The sequence below is a fragment of the Pseudophryne corroboree genome, chromosome 3 (genome assembly GCF_028390025.1).
Source record: "Pseudophryne corroboree isolate aPseCor3 chromosome 3, aPseCor3.hap2, whole genome shotgun sequence".
NCBI classification, from domain to species: domain Eukaryota; kingdom Metazoa; phylum Chordata; class Amphibia; order Anura; family Myobatrachidae; genus Pseudophryne; species Pseudophryne corroboree.
This window is the reverse complement of record NC_086446.1, coordinates 289,081,802-289,102,183: the sequence shown is the minus strand read 5'-3', so window position 1 is coordinate 289,102,183 and position 20,382 is coordinate 289,081,802.

Here is a 20,382-nt window from a genome sequence, read left to right as displayed (position 1 = left end):
ACGGCGCTAAATGCCCTCTTACTGCTCCGGGCACTTCTCCACTCTTACCTCCCTCCCAAACCGCCCAGCGCTGCCTATCTCTTTTCAATGTTTTCTCTGCGGTATGAACTAACAGTAGCCCTCCGGCTCTGTGTTGATTCGATGCTGTGCTCTCCCTAGATACCCTCCTGTGCATAACTCAGGACCCTGTCAAAGAAGGGGGGTTATCGGTCCCATATGTTGGTGCTTATGGAGCCAGAGAAGGACCCATAGGCGGACAATGGGGTGAGGTAATGTGACGGAAACAAGTGAAGAGAAAGGCAACGCCGGGCGGCAGGGGAGGGAGATAAGCATGGAGAACTGCCCGGAGCGGTAGGTAGGAGGGCATTTAGCGCCGCGGGTAAGCTTAGTACATCCTGCCCTATGTGGGCTTCAGCCAGTCTCTCCACCTCTTTCTCTGCCTCCCACTCCGAACTGTATCTCTACCCCCTCCCCACCTGTGTCTGCCCCCTTCTCTCTACCTGTGCTTCCACCTCCCTCTTCACATGTGTCTCTGTCACCTTCACTACCTGTGTTTCTGCCCCTCTTGCCACCTGTGACTTCTTACTTGTGCCTTTGCCTCATTGCGCACTTGTGTCATTGCCCCTGTGCCTCTGCTTCCCTCCCCACCTGCATCTCTGCCCTCTACTTGTGTCCTTGGCCCTTCACCACCTGTGTCTCTGCCACTTCTCCACCTATATCTCTGATTTCTCTCTACCAGTGTTTCCACCTGCCTCACCACCTGTGCCTCTGCCTTCTATCTAATTGCGCTTCCACTACCATCTCCAAATGCATCTCTGCCACCCTCCCCACCTGTGTCTCTGCTCCCTTTCCATCTGTATCTCTGCCCCCTTTCCATCTGTATCTCTGCCCCCTGTTTACCTGTTTCTCCACCCCTTCTCAACCCCTATCTCTACCTTCTCTCCATCCGTGCTTCCATTTCCCTCTCCAAATGCATCTCTGCCTCCCTCCCCACCTGTATCTCTAATTCTCTACCCCCTTACCACCTGTATCTCTGCCTCCCTCTGCACCTGTATCTCTGCCTTTCCATCTATGCTTCCGCTTCCCTCTCCAAATGTATCTCTGCCGCCTACCCCACCTGTGGCTCTGCTCCCTTCACCACCTTTGCTTGCGCCCCTTTCGCCACTTGCACCTCTCACTAGCTGTGAAGAAAAGAGGTTCTTTCAGCAGCAGTTTCATCATGAAGACATCATAGTGCCTGACATGAGTTATGCAAGGGAGCCCTGAACAGGATGAGAAGATCAGGTCAGTAGTCTTGTTTCCCTCTCCAAATGCATCTCTGCCTCAGGTCAGTAGTCTTGTTCCCTGTTTCCAGTCGTGTTGGGCTGGGCCGTAACTAGCACTGTGCCAGTGGTGCCTGGCACACAGCGCGTATGCACTGTGCACACAGAACCGTCAGCAACACCCACGTGGCCTCACCACTGCTGTACTAGTATTGTCCATTCACCCGCCGCTTGCTAGATTCAGCGCCCAGCTACTTCTCACATAGGTATCCGGGCAGTGCTTCAGCTTCCCATCCATCGTCATGCCATGCCCCTCTCAGCTTCCCCTTCTGTGTCTGCAGTGTCTTCTGGGACAAAGGGCATCTCTCCCAGCCCACCCACAGTGCCCTGCGCCGTGAAGTGCTGCAGCGTTTGGGAAGGAGAGGAGGATACTGAGCCTAATCCACAATCACTGGCAGGCACTGAGTCACTGAAAAACAGGCTGCAGCAGAGGTCCACCGTCCAGCAGCAAGGCAGGTCAGTGAGCCCAGCAGCAACAGGTCCAGCAGTATAGTGTACACACCTGACAGTGACTGGCTCCACCTCGCCCTCAGTCACAGAGATTGGCGTGTGGGGTATGATGATGATTAGGAGGAATGAGGAATGGGGGCTCTACAGTGGAGTGATGTGCATAAGGGGCTGTACCTGGCATTATGTGTATAAGAGACACTATTTTGCAGTGAATACCGGACATTACTCTGCTCAGTGTCGGACTGGCCCACAGGGGTACCAGGGAAACCACCGGTAGGCCCCACTGCCTGAGGGCCCACTCCTTCCTTTAGGGATCAGATTCCAGACTATGCAATTGTATTATACATGGTAGATATGTTGCATTACACTGCACTAAACTATTGTGTATTTCAAGCCTCTGTGGAGGCTGGCCACACCCCATTTGTAGGCTGGCCACATCCCTAAGTATGGGCCTCTATAACTGCATTCCCCTGGTGGGCCCTTCATGTCCTAGTCCGACACTGCCTCTGCTGTGTAATGTGACTAATGGACACTACTGTGCAGTGTAATATGAATATCAGAACACTACTGTGCGGTGTAATGTTAAATTCTGTGGCCATATCCCTAACCTATAAAACCATGCCCCTATATTTTTGGCACACGTCTTCGGGGCGCACTATCCCTATTTTAAATATGGGGTTACCAATTCTGTTTCTGTATTAGGGCAGCAAACTATTTAGATGCTGGTGTTGGGGAGGGGTGTGGGGTGTCCCCCCCCCATTTGGAGATCCTGCGCACGCACGCCTAAGCCAGCCACCCATGGACTGATGCACTGTAGTGAGTAGTCATCCAGAGTAGTCTAACCCATCACCAAGACCAAGTCTGCACCTTTCCTGCTCCTATATCCGACTGTCCCTTTTTTATCTTCTACTCCTCTCATCTGCATCCTCAGGCCCATCCCTCCTTTCCCCCTATCCTGACTGTACTGCCTCACTCTAAACTTCTTCCACCTCTGGAGCTGCTCTGCAGAGACCAGGGCAAAGAGACAGAGACAAATGTAGTGTGGGGAGGCAGAGTAGTGATGTAGTGTGGGGATGTTGTGCAGGGGGGAGGTAGTGCAGTGATGTTGTATAGGACGGTAGTGCAGTGATGTCATGTGGGGAGGTAGTGCAAGGTTGTAGTATAGTGATATATTTCAGAGATTCAGTCTATGAAAGCAGCGTAGTGATGTAGTGTGTGGAGGTAGTGCAGAGATGGGGTATAGTGAAATAGTGATAGGATGTAGTGTGGGGAGCCAGATCAGTTATACTATATAGTGCATGGATAAGGTATGAGTAGGTAAGAGTAATGTAGTGTTGGGAGATAGTTTGAGGAGGTGTAGAGTGTGGAGTGGTAGTGAAGTGATATACTGCGGGTATGTAGTGCAGGGAGGTAGTGTAGTGAGGTAGTGTGGAGAGTTAATTCGGTTATACTGTATACAGTAGTGCACGGATGAGGTGTAAGTAGGTAACAGTAATGTAGTGTTGGGAGTAGTGATGTGCACCGGAAATATTTCGGGTTTTGTGTTTTGGTTTTGGATTCGGTTCCGCGGCCGTGTTTTGGATTCGGATGCGTTTTGGCAAAACCTCCCTGAAATTTTTTTGTCGGATTCGGGTGTGTTTTGGATTCGGGTGTTTTTTTACAAAAAAACCTCAAAAACAGCTTAAATCATAGAATTTGGGGGTCATTTTGATCCCATAGTATTATTAACCTCAATAACCATAAGTTCCACACATTTTCAGTCTATTCTGAACACCTCACACCTCACAATATTATTTTTAGTCCTAAAATTTGCACCGAGGTCGCTGGATGACTAAGCTAAGCGAGCCAAGTGGCCGACACAAACACCTGGCCCATCTAGGAATGGCACTGCAGTGTCAGACAGGATGGCACTTCAAAAAAATAGTCCCCAAACAGCACATGATGCAAAGAAAAAAAGAGGCGCAATGAGGTAGCTGTGTGACTAAGCTAAGCGACCCAAGTGGCCGACACAAACACCTGGCCCATCTAGGAGTGGCACTGCAGTGTCAGACAGGATGGCAGATTTAAAAAATAGTCCCCAAACAGCACATGATGCAGAGAAAAAAAGAGGTGCACTAAGGTCGCTGGATGGCTAAGCTAAGCGACACAAGTGGCCGACACAAACACCTGGCCCATCTAAGAGTGGCACTGCAGTGTCAGGCAGGATGGCACTTCAAAAAAATAGTCCCCAAACAGCACATGATGCAAAGAAAAAAAGAGGCGCAATGAGGTAGCTGTGTGACTAAGCTAAGCGACCCAAGTGGCCGACACAAACACTTGGCCCATCTAGGAGTGGCACTGCAGTGTCAGACAGGATGGCACTTCAAAAAAATAGTCCCCAAACAGCACATGATGCAAAGAAAAAAAGAGGCGCAATGAAGTAGCTGTGTGACTAAGCTAAGCGACCCAAGTGGCCGACACAAACACCTGGCCCATCTAGGAGTGGCACTGCAGTTTTCTAGCGAGAGGATGAGTGCTTCCATCCTCATGTGAAGCTGAACTACTAGCCATGAACATAGGCCAGGGCCTCAGCCGTTCCTTGCCACTCCGTGTCGTAAATGGCATATTGGCAAGTTTACGCTTCTCCTCAGACGCTTTTAATTTTGATTTTTGGGTCATTTTACTGAACTTTTGTCTTTTGGATTTTACATGCTCTCTACTATGACATTGGACATCGGCCTTGGTAGACGACGTTGATGGCATTTCATCGTCTCGGCCATGACTAGTGGCAGCAGCTTCAGCACGAGGTGGAAGTGGATCTTGATCTTTCCTTATTTTACCCTCCACATTTTTGTTCTCCATTTTTTAATGTGTGGAATTATATGCCAGTATCAATAGCAATGGCCTACTGCTATATATACTGCACACAACTGAAATGCACCACAGGTATGGATGGATAGTATACTTGACGACACAGAGGTAGGTAGAGCAGTGGCCTACTGTACCGTACTGCTATATATTATATACTGGTGGTCAGCAAACTGTGCAAAACTGAAATGCACCACAGGTATGGATGGATAGTATACTTGACGACACACAGGTAGGTAGAGCAGTGACCTACTGTACCGTACTGCTATATATTATATACTGGTGGTCAACAAACTGTGCAAAACTGAAATGCACCACAGGTATGGATGGATAGTATACTTGACGACACAGAGGTAGGTAGAGCAGTGGCCTACTGTACCGTACTGCTATATATTATATACTGGTGGTCAGCAAACTGTGCAAAACTGAAATGCACCACAGGTATGGATGTGATAGTATACTTGACGACACAGAGGTAGAGCAGTGGACTACTGTACCGTACTGCTATATATTATATACTGGTGGTCAGCAAACTGTGCAAAACTGAAATGCACCACAGATATGGATAGATAGTATACTTGAAGACACAGAGGTAGGTAGAGCAGTGGCCTTCTGTACCGTACTGCTATATATTATATACTGGTGATCAGCAAACTGTGCAAAACTGAAATGCACCACAGTTATGGATGGATAGTATACTTGACGACACAGAGGTAGGTAGAGCAGTGGCCTTCTATACCGTACTGCTATATATTATATACTGGTGGTCAGCAAACTGTGCAAAACTGAAATGCACCACAGGTATGGATGGATAGTATACTTGACGACACAGAGGTAGGTAGAGCAGTGGCCTACTGTACCGTACTGCTATATATTATATACTGGTGGTCAGCAAACTGTGCAAAACTGAAATGTACCACAGGTATGGATGGATAGTATACTTGACGACACAGAGGTAGGTAGAGCAGTGGCCTACTATACCGTACTGCTATATATTATATACTGGTGGTCAGCAAAATTATGCACTGTACTCCTACTATACACTACAATGCAGCACAGATATGGAGCGTTTTTCAGGCAGAGAACGTATAATACTGGTGGTCACTGGTCAGCAAAACTCTGCACTGTACTCCTCCTATATAATACTGGTGGTCCCCAGTCCCCACAATAAAGCAGTGTGAGCACAGATATATGCAGCACACTGAGCACAGATATGGAGCGTTTTTCAGCAGAGAACGTATAATACTGGTGGTCACTGGTCAGCAAAACTCTGCACTGTACTCCTCCTATATAATACTGGTGGTCCCCAGTCCCCACAATAAAACAGTGTGAGCACAGATATATGCAGCACACTGAGCACAGATATGGAGCGTTTTTCAGGCAGAGAACGTATAATACTGGTGGTCACTGGTCCGCAAAACTCTGCACTGTACTCCTCCTATATAATACTGGTGGTCCCCAGTCCCCACAATAAAGCAGTGTGAGCACAGATATATGCAGCACACTGAGCACAGATATGGAGCGTTTTTTCAGGCAGAGAACGTATAATACTGGTGGTCACTGGTCAGGAAAACTCTGCACTGTACTCATCCTATATAATACTGCTGGTCCCCAGTCCCCACAATAAAGCAGTGAGCACAGATATTTGCAGCCACCTGAATAAAACTGAGAGGACGCCAGCCACGTCCTCTCACTATCATTTCCAATGCACGAGTGAAAAATGGCGGCGACGCGCGGCTCCTTATATAGAATCCGAATCTCGCGAGAATCCGACAGCGGGATGATGACGTTCGGGCGCGCTCGGGTTAACCGAGCAAGGCGGGAAGATTTGAATCTGCCTCGGAACCGTGTAAAATGGGTGAAGTTCGGGGGGGTTCGGATTCCGACAAACCGAACCCGCTCATCACTAGTTGGGAGGTAGTTTGGGGATGTATAGTGCGGATATGTAGTGTAGTAGTGATATAGTGAAGAGCTGTAATGTGGAGAGGAAGTGAAGTGATGTAGTATTCCACCACTCCCCACTGACCCCGCAGGAAGAAATTCTCTGAAGCGCTAATCACACCCACTGCGCAACACACAATAGGCCCATTCAAAATTTCAGCTCCAGGCCCATGTAGAACTTAATCTGGCACTGATGGTGTTCCAGGGAATGCGCTCTGCAACCAATGCAGCTTTTATGTGACTGTCCCACCATCCTACTAGTGAACACTTGTGTCCCAACCAAACTTGCCTACTTTTGAAAAAGCATTTCAGGGAGATTGTGAAAGTAACATCTATCAGCGTGATTATGTTCTGCTACATCTGAGAGATGTGTCATGAAAATGACTTACATCCAAACGTAAACGAGCCACAAAGTTAGTATACTGTATACACATATACTGTAAGTGGCCATGAGAAACCTTATGTAAAATGCATATAGCCATAGGGATCATTGAGGCAGATGTATTAACCTGAAGATGGCATAAGGAAGTGATAAACCAGTGATAAGTGCAAAGTGATAAACACTAGAGATGAGCGCCTGAAATTTTTCGGGTTTTGTGTTTTGGTTTTGGGTTCGGTTCCGCGGCCGTGTTTTGGGTTCGAACGCGTTTTGGCAAAACCTCACCGAATTTTTTTTGTCGGATTCGGGTGTGTTTTGGATTCGGGTGTTTTTTTCAAAAAACACTAAAAAACAGCTTAAATCATAGAATTTGGGGGTCATTTTGATCCCAAAGTATTATTAACCTCAAAAACCATAATTTACACTCATTTTCAGTCTATTCTGAATACCTCACACCTCACAATATTATTTTTAGTCCTAAAATTTGCACCGAGGTCGCTGTGTGAGTAAGATAAGCGACCCTAGTAGCCGACACAAACACCGGGCCCATCTAGGAGTGGCACTGCAGTGTCACGCAGGATGTCCCTTCCAAAAAACCCTCCCCAAACAGCACATGACGCAAAGAAAAAAAGAGGCGCAATGAGGTAGCTGTGTGAGTAAGATTAGCGACCCTAGTGGCCGACACAAACACCGGGCCCATCTAGGAGTGGCACTGCAGTGTCACGCAGGATGGCCCTTCCAAAAAACCCTCCCCAAACAGCACATGACGCAAAGAAAAAAAGAGGCGCAATGAGGTAGCTGTGTGAGTAAGATTAGCGACCCTAGTGGCCGACACAAACACCGGGCCCATCTAGGAGTGGCACTGCAGTGTCACGCAGGATGGCCCTTCCAAAAAACCCTCCCCAAACAGCACATGACGCAAAGAAAAAAAGAGGCGCAATGAGGTAGCTGTGTGAGTAAGATTAGCGACCCTAGTGGCCGACACAAACACCGGGCCCATCTAGGAGTGGCACTGCAGTGTCACGCAGGATGTCCCTTCCAAAAAACCCTCCCCAAACAGCACATGACGCAAAGAAAAAAAGAGGCGCAATGAGGTAGCTGACTGTGTGAGTAAGATTAGCGACCCTAGTGGCCGACACAAACACCGGGCCCATTTAGGAGTGGCACTGCAGTGTCACGCAGGATGTCCCTTCCAAAAAACCCTCCCCAATCAGCACATGATGCAAAGAAAAAGAAAAGAAAAAAGAGGTGCAAGATGGAATTGTCCTTGGGCCCTCCCACCCACCCTTATGTTGTATAAACAAAACAGGACATGCACACTTTAACCAACCCATCATTTCAGTGACAGGGTCTGCCACACGACTGTGACTGATATGACGGGTTGGTTTGGACCCCCCCCAAAAAAGAAGCAATTAATCTCTCCTTGCACAAACTGGCTCTACAGAGGCAAGATGTCCACCTCATCATCACCCTCCGATATATCACCGTGTACATCCCCCTCCTCACAGATTATCAATTCGTCCCCACTGGAATCCACCATCTCAGCTCCCTGTGTACTTTGTGGAGGCAATTGCTGCTGGTCAATGTCTCCGCGGAGGAATTGATTATAATTCATTTTAATGAACATCATCTTCTCCACATTTTCTGGATGTAACCTCGTACGCCGATTGCTGACAAGGTGAGCGGCGGCACTAAACACTCTTTCGGAGTACACACTTGTGGGAGGGCAACTTAGGTAGAATAAAGCCAGTTTGTGCAAGGGCCTCCAAATTGCCTCTTTTTCCTGCCAGTATAAGTACGGACTGTGTGACGTGCCTACTTGGATGCGGTCACTCATATAATCCTCCACCATTCTATCAATGTTGAGAGAATCATATGCAGTGACAGTAGACGACATGTCCGTAATCGTTGTCAGGTCCGTGCTCGATCCTAGGCTTTAAATCTAGGATCGAGCACGGTGGCCAAAATGTAGTGCTCTGATTTCAACAGATTGACCACCCGTGAATCCTTGTTAAGCGAATTAAGGGCTCCATCCACAAGTCCCACATGCCTAGCGGAATCGCTCCGTGTTAGCTCCTCCTTCAATGTCTCCAGCTTCTTCTGCAAAAGCCTGATGAGGGGAATGACCTGACTCAGGCTGGCAGTGTCTGAACTGACTTCACGTGTGGCAAGTTCAAAGGGCATCAGAACCTTGCACAACGTTGAAATCATTCTCCACTGCGCCTGAGACAGGTGCATTCCACCTACTATATCGTGCTCAATTGTATAGGCTTGAATGGCCTTTTGCTGCTCCTCCAACCTCTGAAGCATATAGAGGGTTGAATTCCACCTCGTTACCACTTCTTGCTTCAGATGATGGCAGGGCAGGTTCAGTAGTTTTTGGTGGTGCTCCAGTCTTCTGTACGTGGTGCCTGTACGCCGAAAGTGTCCCGCAATTCTTCTGGCCACCGACAGCATCTCTTGCACGCCCCTGTCGTTTTTAAAAAAATTCTGCACCACCAAATTCAAGGTATGTGCAAAACATGGGACGTGCTGGAATTTGCCCATATTTAATGCACACACAATATTGCTGGCGTTGTCCGATGCCACAAATCCACAGGAGAGTCCAATTGGGGTAAGCCATTCCGCGATGATCTTCCTCAGTTGCCGTAAGAGGTTTTCAGCTGTGTGCGTATTCTGGAAAGCGGTGATACAAAGCGTAGCCTGCCTAGGAAAGAGTTGGCGTTTGCGAGATGCTGCTACTGGTGCCGCCGCTGCTGTTCTTGCGGCGGGAGTCCATACATCTACCCAGTGGGCTGTCACAGTCATATAGTCCTGACCCTGCCCTGCTCCACTTGTCCACATGTCCGTGGTTAAGTGGACATTGGGTACAACTGCATTTTTTAGGACACTGGTGAGTCTTTTTCTGACGTCCGTGTACATTCTCGGTATCGCCTGCCTAGAGAAGTGGAACCTAGATGGTATTTGGTAACGGGGGCACACTGCCTCAATAAATTGTCTAGTTCCCTGTAAACTAACGGCGGATACCGGACGCACGTCTAACACCAACATAGTTGTCAAGGCCTCAGTTATCCGCTTTGCAGCAGGATGACTGCTGTGATATTTCATCTTCCTCGCAAAGGACTGTTGACCAGTCAATTGCTTACTGGAAGTAGTACAAGTGGGCTTACGACTTCCCCTCTGGGATGACCATCGACTCCCAGCAGCAACAACAGCAGCGCCAGCAGCAGTAGGCGTTACACGCAAGGATGCATCGGAGGAATCCCAGGCAGGAGAGGAATCGTCAGAATTGCCAGTGACATGGCCTGCAGGACTATTGGCATTCCTGGGGAAGGAGGAAATTGACACTGAGGGAGTTGGTGGGGTGGTTTGCGTGAGCTTGGTTACAAGAGGAAGGGATTTACTGGTCAGTGGACTGCTTCCGCTGTCACCCAAAGTTTTTGAACTTGTCACTGACTTATTATGAATGCGCTGCAGGTGACGTATAAGGAAGGATGTTCCGAGGTGGTTAACGTCCTTACCCCTACTTATTACAGCTTGACAAAGGGAACACACGGCTTGACACCTGTTGTCCGCATTTCTGGTGAAATACCTCCACACCGAAGAGCTGATTTTTTTGGTATTTTCACCTGGCATGTCAACGGCCATATTCCTCCCACGGACAACAGGTGTCTCCCCGGGTGCCTGACTTAAACAAACCACCTCACCATCAGAATCCTCCTGGTCAATTTCCTCCCCAGCGCCAGCAACACCCATATCCTCCTCATCCTGGTGTACTTCAACACTGACATCTTCAATCTGACTATCAGGAACTGGACTGCGGGTGCTCCTTCCAGCACTTGCAGGGGGCGTGCAAATGGTGGAAGGCGCATGCTCTTCACGTCCAGTGTTGGGAAGGTCAGGCATCGCAACCGACACAATTGGACTCTCCTTGTGGATTTGGGATTTCGAAGAATGCACAGTTCTTTGCTGTGCTGCTTTTGCCAGCTTGAGTCTTTTCATTTTTCTAGCGAGAGGCTGAGTGCTTCCATCCTCATGTGAAGCTGAACCACTAGCCATGAACATAGGCCAGGGCCTCAGCCGTTCCTTGCCACTCCGTGTCGTAAATGGCATATTGGCAAGTTTACGCTTCTCCTCCGACAATTTTATTTTAGGTTTTGGAGTCCTTTTTTTTCTGATATTTGGTGTTTTGGATTTGACATGCTCTGTACTATGACATTGGGCATCGGCCTTGGCAGACGACGTTGCTGGCATTTCATCGTCTCGGCCATGACTAGTGGCAGCAGCTTCAGCACGAGGTGGAAGTGGATCTTGATCTTTCCCTAATTTTGGAACCTCAACATTTTTGTTCTCCATATTTTAATAGGCACAACTAAAAGGCACCTCAGGTAAACAATGGAGATGGATACTAGTATACAATTATGGACTGCCTGCCGAGTGCAGACACAGAGGTAGCCACAGCCGTGAACTACCGTACTGTACTGTGTCTGCTGCTAATATAGACTGGTTGATAAAGAGATGTCTATGTAACTATGTATGTATAAAGAAGAAAGAAAAAAAAACCACGGTTAGGTGGTATACAATTATGGACGGACTGCCTGCCGAGTGCAGACACAGAGGTAGCCACAGCCGTGAACTACCGCACTGTACTGTGTCTGCTGCTAATATATAGACTGGTTGATAAAGAGATAGTATACTCGTAACTAGTATGTATGTATAAAGAAAGAAAAAAAAACCACGGTTAGGTGGTATATACAATTATGGACGGGCTGCCGAGTGCCGACACAGAGGTAGCCACAGCCGTGAACTACCGCACTGTACTGTGTCTGCTGCTAATATATAGACTGGTTGATAAAGAGATAGTATACTCGTAACTAGTATGTATGTATAAAGAAAGAAAAAAAAACCACGGTTAGGTGGTATATACAATTATGGACGGGCTGCCGAGTGCCGACACAGAGGTAGCCACAGCCGTGAACTACCGCACTGTACTGTGTCTGCTGCTAATATATAGACTGGTTGATAAAGAGATAGTATACTCGTAACTAGTATGTATGTATAAAGAAAGAAAAAAAAACCACGGTTAGGTGGTATATACAATTATGGACGGGCTGCCGAGTGCCGACACAGAGGTAGCCACAGCCGTGAACTACCGCACTGTACTGTGTCTGCTGCTAATATATAGACTGGTTGATAAAGAGATAGTATACTCGTAACTAGTATGTATGTATAAAGAAAGAAAGAAAAACCACGGTTAGGTGGTATATACAATTATGGACGGGCTGCCGAGTGCCGACACAGAGGTAGCCACAGCCGTGAACTACCGCACTGTACTGTGTCTGCTGCTAATATATAGACTGGTTGATAAAGAGATAGTATACTCGTAACTAGTATGTATGTATAAAGAAAGAAAAAAAAACCACGGTTAGGTGGTATATACAATTATGGACGGGCTGCCGAGTGCCGACACAGAGGTAGCCACAGCCGTGAACTACCGCACTGTACTGTGTCTGCTGCTAATATATAGACTGGTTGATAAAGAGATAGTATACTCGTAACTAGTATGTATGTATAAAGAAAGAAAAAAAAAACCACGGTTAGGTGGTATATACAATTATGGACGGGCTGCCGAGTGCCGACACAGAGGTAGCCACAGCCGTGAACTACCGCACTGTACTGTGTCTGCTGCTAATATATAGACTGGTTGATAAAGAGATAGTATACTCGTAACTAGTATGTATGTATAAAGAAAGAAAAAAAAACCACGGTTAGGTGGTATATACAATTATGGACGGGCTGCCGAGTGCCGACACAGAGGTAGCCACAGCCGTGAACTACCGCACTGTACTGTGTCTGCTGCTAATATAGACTGGTTGATAAAGAGATAGTATACTCGTAACTAGTATGTATGTATAAAGAAAGAAAAAAAAACCACGGTTAGGTGGTATATACAATTATGGACGGGCTGCCGAGTGCCGACACAGAGGTAGCCACAGCCGTGAACTACCGCACTGTACTGTGTCTGCTGCTAATATAGACTGGTTGATAAAGAGATAGTATACTACTAATATTATATATACTGGTGGTCAGGTCACTGGTCACTAGTCACACTGGCAGTGGCACTCCTGCAGCAAAAGTGTGCACTGTTTAATTTTAATATAATATTATGTACTCCTGGCTCCTGCTATAACCTATAACTGGCACTGCAGTGCTCCCCAGTCTCCCCCACAATTATAAGCTGTGTGAGCTGAGCACAGTCAGATATATATATACATTGATGCAGCACACTGGGCTGAGCAGTGCACACAGATATGGTATGTGACTGAGTCACTGTGTGTATCGTTTTTTTCAGGCAGAGAACGGATATATTAAATAAAACAAACAACTGCACTGTCTGGTGGTCACTGTGGTCGTCAGTCACTAAACTCTGCACTCTCTTCTACAGTATCACAGCCTCAGGTCAATCTCTCTCTCTCTCTCTCAACCCTAATCTAAATGGAGAGGACGCCAGCCACGTCCTCTCCCTATCAATCTCAATGCACGTGTGAAAATGGCGGCGACGCGCGGCTCCTTATATAGAATCCGAGTCTCGCGAGAATCCGACAGCGTCATGATGACGTTCGGGCGCGCTCGGGTTAACCGAGCAAGGCGGGAGGATCCGAGTCTGCTCGGACCCGTGAAAAAAACATGAAGTTCGTGCGGGTTCGGATTCAGAGAAACCGAACCCGCTCATCTCTAATAAACACACCAGCCAATCACCTCCAATATGTAAACTAACAGTTAGGAGCTGATTGGCTGGTGAGTTTATCACCTTGCACTTATCACGTGTTTATCACTTCCTTATGCCTTCTCCAGGTTTAATACATCTTAGGGGGTCATTCCGAGTTGATCGCTCGCTAGCCGTTTTTAGCAGCCGTGAAAACGCTATGCCGCAGCCCACTGGAGAGTGTATTTTAGCTTAGCAGAAGTACGAACGCATGTGCAGCCGAGCTCTGCAAAAAAGTTTGTGCAGTTTCTGAGTAGCTCTGAACCTACTCAGCGCTTGCGATCACTTCAGCCTATTCGTGTCCGGATTTGACGTCATACACCTGCCCAGCGAACACCCAGCTGCGCCTGCATTTTTTCAGACATGCCTGCATTTTTGCAAATACTCCCTGAAAACGGTCAGTTGACACCCAGAAATGCCCCCTTTCTGTCAATCATCTTGCGGCCGTCCGTGCGAAGGAAAACTTTGCTAGAACCTGAGCACAACCACAAAGAGCTTTGTACCCGTACGTTGCGCGTACGTAATGTGGCCCATAAGCATGCGCATAAATGCCATTTTTTCACCTGATCGCTGCGCTGCGAAAATCAGCAGCGAGCGATCAACTCGGAATGACCCCCTTAGTGCCTTATAACCAATATAGGGAAATGGCACTGGTAATCCCATTTGAATGTATATATCTCTGATTTATTTTTTCCCCCAAGAATGTAATAGCTATATAATGGGGGTAAGGTACAATCAGGGAGATTCCTGGGGGTATATTTACTAAATTTCGTGTTTGTCCGATTTGTGGCCCTCATTCCGAGTTGTTCGCTCGTTATTTTCCTTCGCATCGGTGCGATTTTCAGCTAACTGCACATGCGCAATGTTCGCACTGCGGCTGCGTCAAGTAAATTTGCTAAGAAGTTTGGTATTTTACTCACGGCATTACGAGGTTTTTTCTTCGTCCTCGTGATCGGAGTGTGATTGACAGGAAGTGGGTGTTTCTGGGTGGAAACTGGACGTTTTACGGGTGTGTGTGTAAAAACGCTGTCATTTCTGGGAAAAACACGGGAGTGGCTGGAGAAACGGGGGAGTGCCTGGGCGAACGCTGGGTGTGTTTGTGACGTCAAACCAGGAACGAAACTGACTGAACTGATCGCAGTGGCAGAGTAAGTCTCGAGCTACAGATGTAGCAACCTTCATCTTGACCGATTCTCCACCTAGACGGCCGTTTAGTCACGCTAGGGCGATAGCTGAGTTTAATCGCAGGCAGACGCGTTGAGGCGATCTAGATACTCAGCATGCATTACACATCTCCACCACTGGGTGGCTAATGCTCCACTAATCCAGTACTTTCGATCGTACAGTATAGTGTCGGATTGATCTACAGCTCTGGCAATTGGTCAGTGATGACTGTAATGTCAATACTGTAGGCGTAACGGGAGGCAGTGGAAAAAGATGGTGACCTACTGTATGGAGACGCAACTACAGTAATTGTGTAAAAGGAAGAATGTACAATACAATGTATAAACACACAATACAATGTATAAACACTGTGCTTTTAAAATACATGTACAGTAAATGAGCGTCTGAGTTCCCTAAGGCATAATGGGTATCGGCTAGCGGGAGACGATGGGAAATACCGTGCTTTACAAATGCGAGCGTCCGAGTCCCCTAAGGCGTAAAATGTATATTCACTCCATATCCGAGCGCTGCCACGTGCTGGGGGTTCACGGTCGGCGCCCATTTTGTCAGGTTGCTAAGCGATCGAGCTCGGTGTAACGTAATGTGCATAGACCTCACTTATCCCGGTGTATTTTAACTAGGGGATTGTGACGCTCCTTCAGCATTGCCCCCTGGCCTGTAAAATTTATGCCATCTCTCACTCCATATCCGAGCGCTGCCACGTGCTGGGGGTTCACGGTCGGCGGCCATTTTGTCAGGTTGCTAAGCGGTCGAGCTTGGTGTAACGTAATGTGCATAGACCTCGCTTATCCCGGTGTATTTTAACTAGGGGATTGTGACGCTCCTTCAGCATTGCCCCTTGGCCTGTAAAATATATGCCATCTCTCACTCCATATCCGAGCGCTGCCACGTGCTGGGGGTTCACGGTCGGTGGCCATTTTGTCAGGTTGCTAAGCGGTCGAGCTCGGTGTAACGTAATGTGCATAGACCTTGCTTATCCCGGTGTATTTTAACTAGGGGATTGTGACGCTCCTTCAGCATTGCCCCTTGGCCTGTAAAATTTATGCCATCTCTCACTCCATATCCGAGCGCTGCCACGTGCTGGGGGTTCACGGTTGGCGGCCATTTTGTCAGGTTGCTAAGCGATCGAGCTCGGTGTAACGTAATGTGCATAGACATCGCTTATCCCGGTGTATTTTAGCTAGGGGATTGTGACGCTCCTTCAGCATTGCCCCTTGGCCTGTAAAATTTATGCCATCTCTCACTCCATATCCGAGTGCTGCCACGTGCTGGGGGTTCACGGTCGGCGGACATTTTTAATATGCATAGAACTCGCTTATCACCATAGGCCCCTGTGTTTTTTAACTACCATATTGAGATGCACATTTCTAGGCCTACAGTATTTAATATACAGTAAGCAGCATTGTTGTTAGGCAATAATTGAATTTACATACAGTACTGACATGTACTGTATGTAATGCTTGTACATCATGTCAGTCGCCCCTTATGCTGTACACTACTGTAAGTCTCACAGGGCCCATGCACTTCCAAGGAGGGTTGTTTACTGTATCTGTTTTATACAGGAAACTAATTGCAGTCCATAACACTGATGTGGTATTTTCAGTACTGTACAGTATACAGTACTAAAATTTGAACATCAGGTACTATATAGTAAACATGTACAGTATTAACTTTTATCATAAGACTCTTACAAATTTTCAGATGTGTAAAGACTACAGTATTCACAAATGTTTTTTCTCCATACAGGAATTACAGTTGGACAACATGCCAGTAACTATCAACAAAACGATGAGCAAGATAATCGCCAACATGAAAAAAGAAAATAAAACCATCAAAGAGATCCATGCATGGCTCAAGGAAAGTGGCATTATAGTCACTTTAGAAACGGTGCGCTATCATGCTTTCGAGAGAACAACGCCCAGATTTGTATTTCCTACAAAATGCACATGGTACAAAAACGTAATCTAACTGTGATTGTGCTGTTCATTAATTCATATTTTTCATACTGTATTGTACTATAGGAGAGTGCAACAAATTGTGGAGGAACTAACTCGTGAGGATGATGAGCGTACTGCTTTGCAAATAAAACGAATTCTCCATTCCAAGTATGACCTGGACATATCGGCCACCAGCGTCAGAAGGATGCGACGGAAAATGGGACGGACCTTTGGCGCAACAAGGTAAACTGAAAGCAGTATAAACCATACAGTAGATGCACACTTATTCACTGTTAATAATCCCTTGATAAGTGATATAACAATGCCATAAATCATTATACAGAGTGTGTACTTTATACTATATACAGTATGTGTGTGTGTGTGTGTGTGTGTGTATGTATGTATATATATATATATATATATCCCAAAAGAAATACCTACTGTATAGGCACTCAGAGACAGCGATGAAGCATTGCCGGCTTATTGTGATGATTACATACTGTATACTGTGTTTGTGTGTGTATGTATGTATATATATATATATATATATTACTCTGTATATACTGTAATGTATGTACAGTTTAATGTATACAGTAGGTATATAATACAGTATACTGCACATACAGTCTACTGTATGTACAGTAATCTGTAAATCAGTAATTTCATTACTGTATCTGATTTCATTATTTTTGGCGCTTCACAGGATATCTCCCATGATAAGAGATGTGAATAAAGAAAAGAGAGTGGAACAGGCACGGCGATGGATTGAGAGTGGTGAAACATTTCACGATGTCATTTTCACAGATGAATCGTCTGTTGCCCTTGAGCGGTTCTCCAGAATGTCATTCCGGAAACGTAACCATATCTCATTAAAACCACGCCCAAAGCATCCATTGAAAGTCCATGTATGGGGAGGCATAACACGATTAGGAGCGGGTCCCCTATTATTTTTCGAAGGTACAGTACTATACTTTATTCTGTGCCTGTTTTCTGTAAAAATACATGCTGTACTGTAGAGTACATGTAACTGCACAATAAAATGAGTTGCTTATTAATGAACAACATTTTTTTTATTTCTGTAGGGATCATGGATAAGAAATTTTTTCCAAGAATCAATAGTAGAGGGATGTATGGTGCCATTTGTGAATAAATATCACCCAACTCACCATAGGATATTCCAAGACAATGATCCTAAACACTCCGCCTCAGCCAAATTTATGGAAGAGAAAGGTATGAATTGGGAACGAACACCACCAGAGTGAGTATTCTTTCAACAGTGTACAAGTAAAATTTTGGGTAGCACTCTAGTACTGTAAATATATTTTTTGGTTTAATAAACAGTACAATACCGTATGTTTAATTTTCTCTATTTAATGTCATTAATTGACTAACTTTTTTTCTATACTCTTTTTATTTTATTATTTTATAGATCACCAGACATGAATCCAATTGAATTAGTGTGGGCTCAATTGAAGAGGTACATTAGGAGTGTTGCGAAGCCAACAACAAAACAGCAGCTGTTGGATGGGATAAAGAAATTTTGGCTAGAAGTACTCACACCTGAGCATTGTAATAATTATATAAATCACCTGTATAAAGTATTACCTGTTATAGTCGAAAGAAATGGTCAAGCCACAAATATGTAGTTCTGTACTGTATTTTCTGTTTAAAATTTTTAATTGGTGCATTATTAAAAATGTTTATAAAATTGCCTTTGTCTGATTATTGCATAAACTAATGTTGAATATTATACAGTAGTAATGTGTAAGTAAGTAGTGATGTGTATGAACAGTTATTTTCTGTTTTATAAGTCCTGAATAAGAGTACTGTACATTTTGATCAGTACAGTACATGCAATCGGATGTTGTAATAAATACTTTTTTTTACATTAATATTGATTTTTTTCCAATAAATATTACCTTATACAGTATGGTACGGTACAGTACATGGGGGTAACTGTACAGTATGATGTGCCGTTATGGGGGAGAAATACTGTATCCACTAAATGTACAGTAAAATGTTTTTTTTTTTTTTTTATTACAAAAACACAAATGCATCCCAGATGGAAATCTGCTATACACAGCAGACAGCTTATGGTGACAGAACTTACCTACTGTATCCCCACCCATAGTCGTGGTATTTTTTAGATTGCCTAATGAGACACTCCTGCAGCATTGCCAATGAGTCATGTAAAACCTGTGTGCAAACAGTATCTCTATTGAATGCAAAGTACAGTATTACCAGAGCCGTCCCTAACCAACATGATGCCCTAGGCTACATTTTGGCTGATGCCCTCTTGCACAGATGCTAGTTCCGCCTCTAACCCTGCACCCCTTTCCCAGCACCATCACCCATTTTGGCGCTCCAACCCCCTATAATTTAAATACTGTAGGAACAATGTGCACATTTAGTGCCAGCCCAAAACAGTGCATGTTCTTGCTGGGAAGGGGCATGGGAACACAATAATACCCCCAGATGAAATGACACAACACAGTACTGCAACTTTATTCACATTATATCATGCTGTAGTGTCTCTTATTCTTGTTACCTCATATGATAGTACCACATTACTCCTAACAGTATTGCCCCTTATTCACATTACATCCCACCACATTGATCTTTATTTACATTAGACCACAGGTTCTCAAACTCAGTCCTCAGGACCCCACACAGTGCATGGTTTGCAGGTCTCACAGAATCACAAGTGAAATAATTAGCTCCACCTAATGTATGGACCTTTTAAAATGTGTCAGTGAGTAATTAATACAGTACACCTGTGCACTTGCTGGTTTACCTGCAAAACATGCACTCTGTGGGGTCCTGAGGACCGAGTTTGAGAACCACTGCATTAGACCATGCAGTAGTGCCCTTTCCTTATGTTACGCCAGAAAATATTGTAGCACACCTTATACACATAATGCTGACCATTAGTAATGCATTTCATATTTACATTTTCAGATTTAATTTCATAGAGCCGCAGTCACACACAGAATTTAGGCATGTACTGTAGCATCTCATTTTATTCAGCAGAAGCTGATTATTCCCGTTTGGCTAGTTTGCCGCCTCTGTATATTACAATAGAAAAAAATAATAGTGTCAGTGAAAAAAACACATCATGACAGATACTGTACACAAGCTTATGTCACATGGTATATGCAATTGCGGTCGAATTCCGTCTGGAATTCGACCGTTTTTAAATTCGACGGAATTCGACAGTCGAATTCCGGCCCTGGGGCCAGAATTCGACATATGACATAAAAAACGGATTCGACAGTCCCACTGTCGAAAAACTGACCAACTGACTGATATGTGTGTCCTGGATTCGACTTTTTGGACGGCAGAAAGGTATTTTTGGCACCAGGACCGGACGCAGAGCCCGGTGCTGGTTCTAAAAATACGGGGGATCCCCTGTCATTTTTCCCCCCGTATTTTGGCAACCAAGATCGGCTCAAAGATTATGCTTAGGAGGGGGGACCCCACACATTTTTTTTTCTGATTTTTAACCCATTCCATAAAAAAAATATATATATATATTTTAAAAAATATATAAAAAAT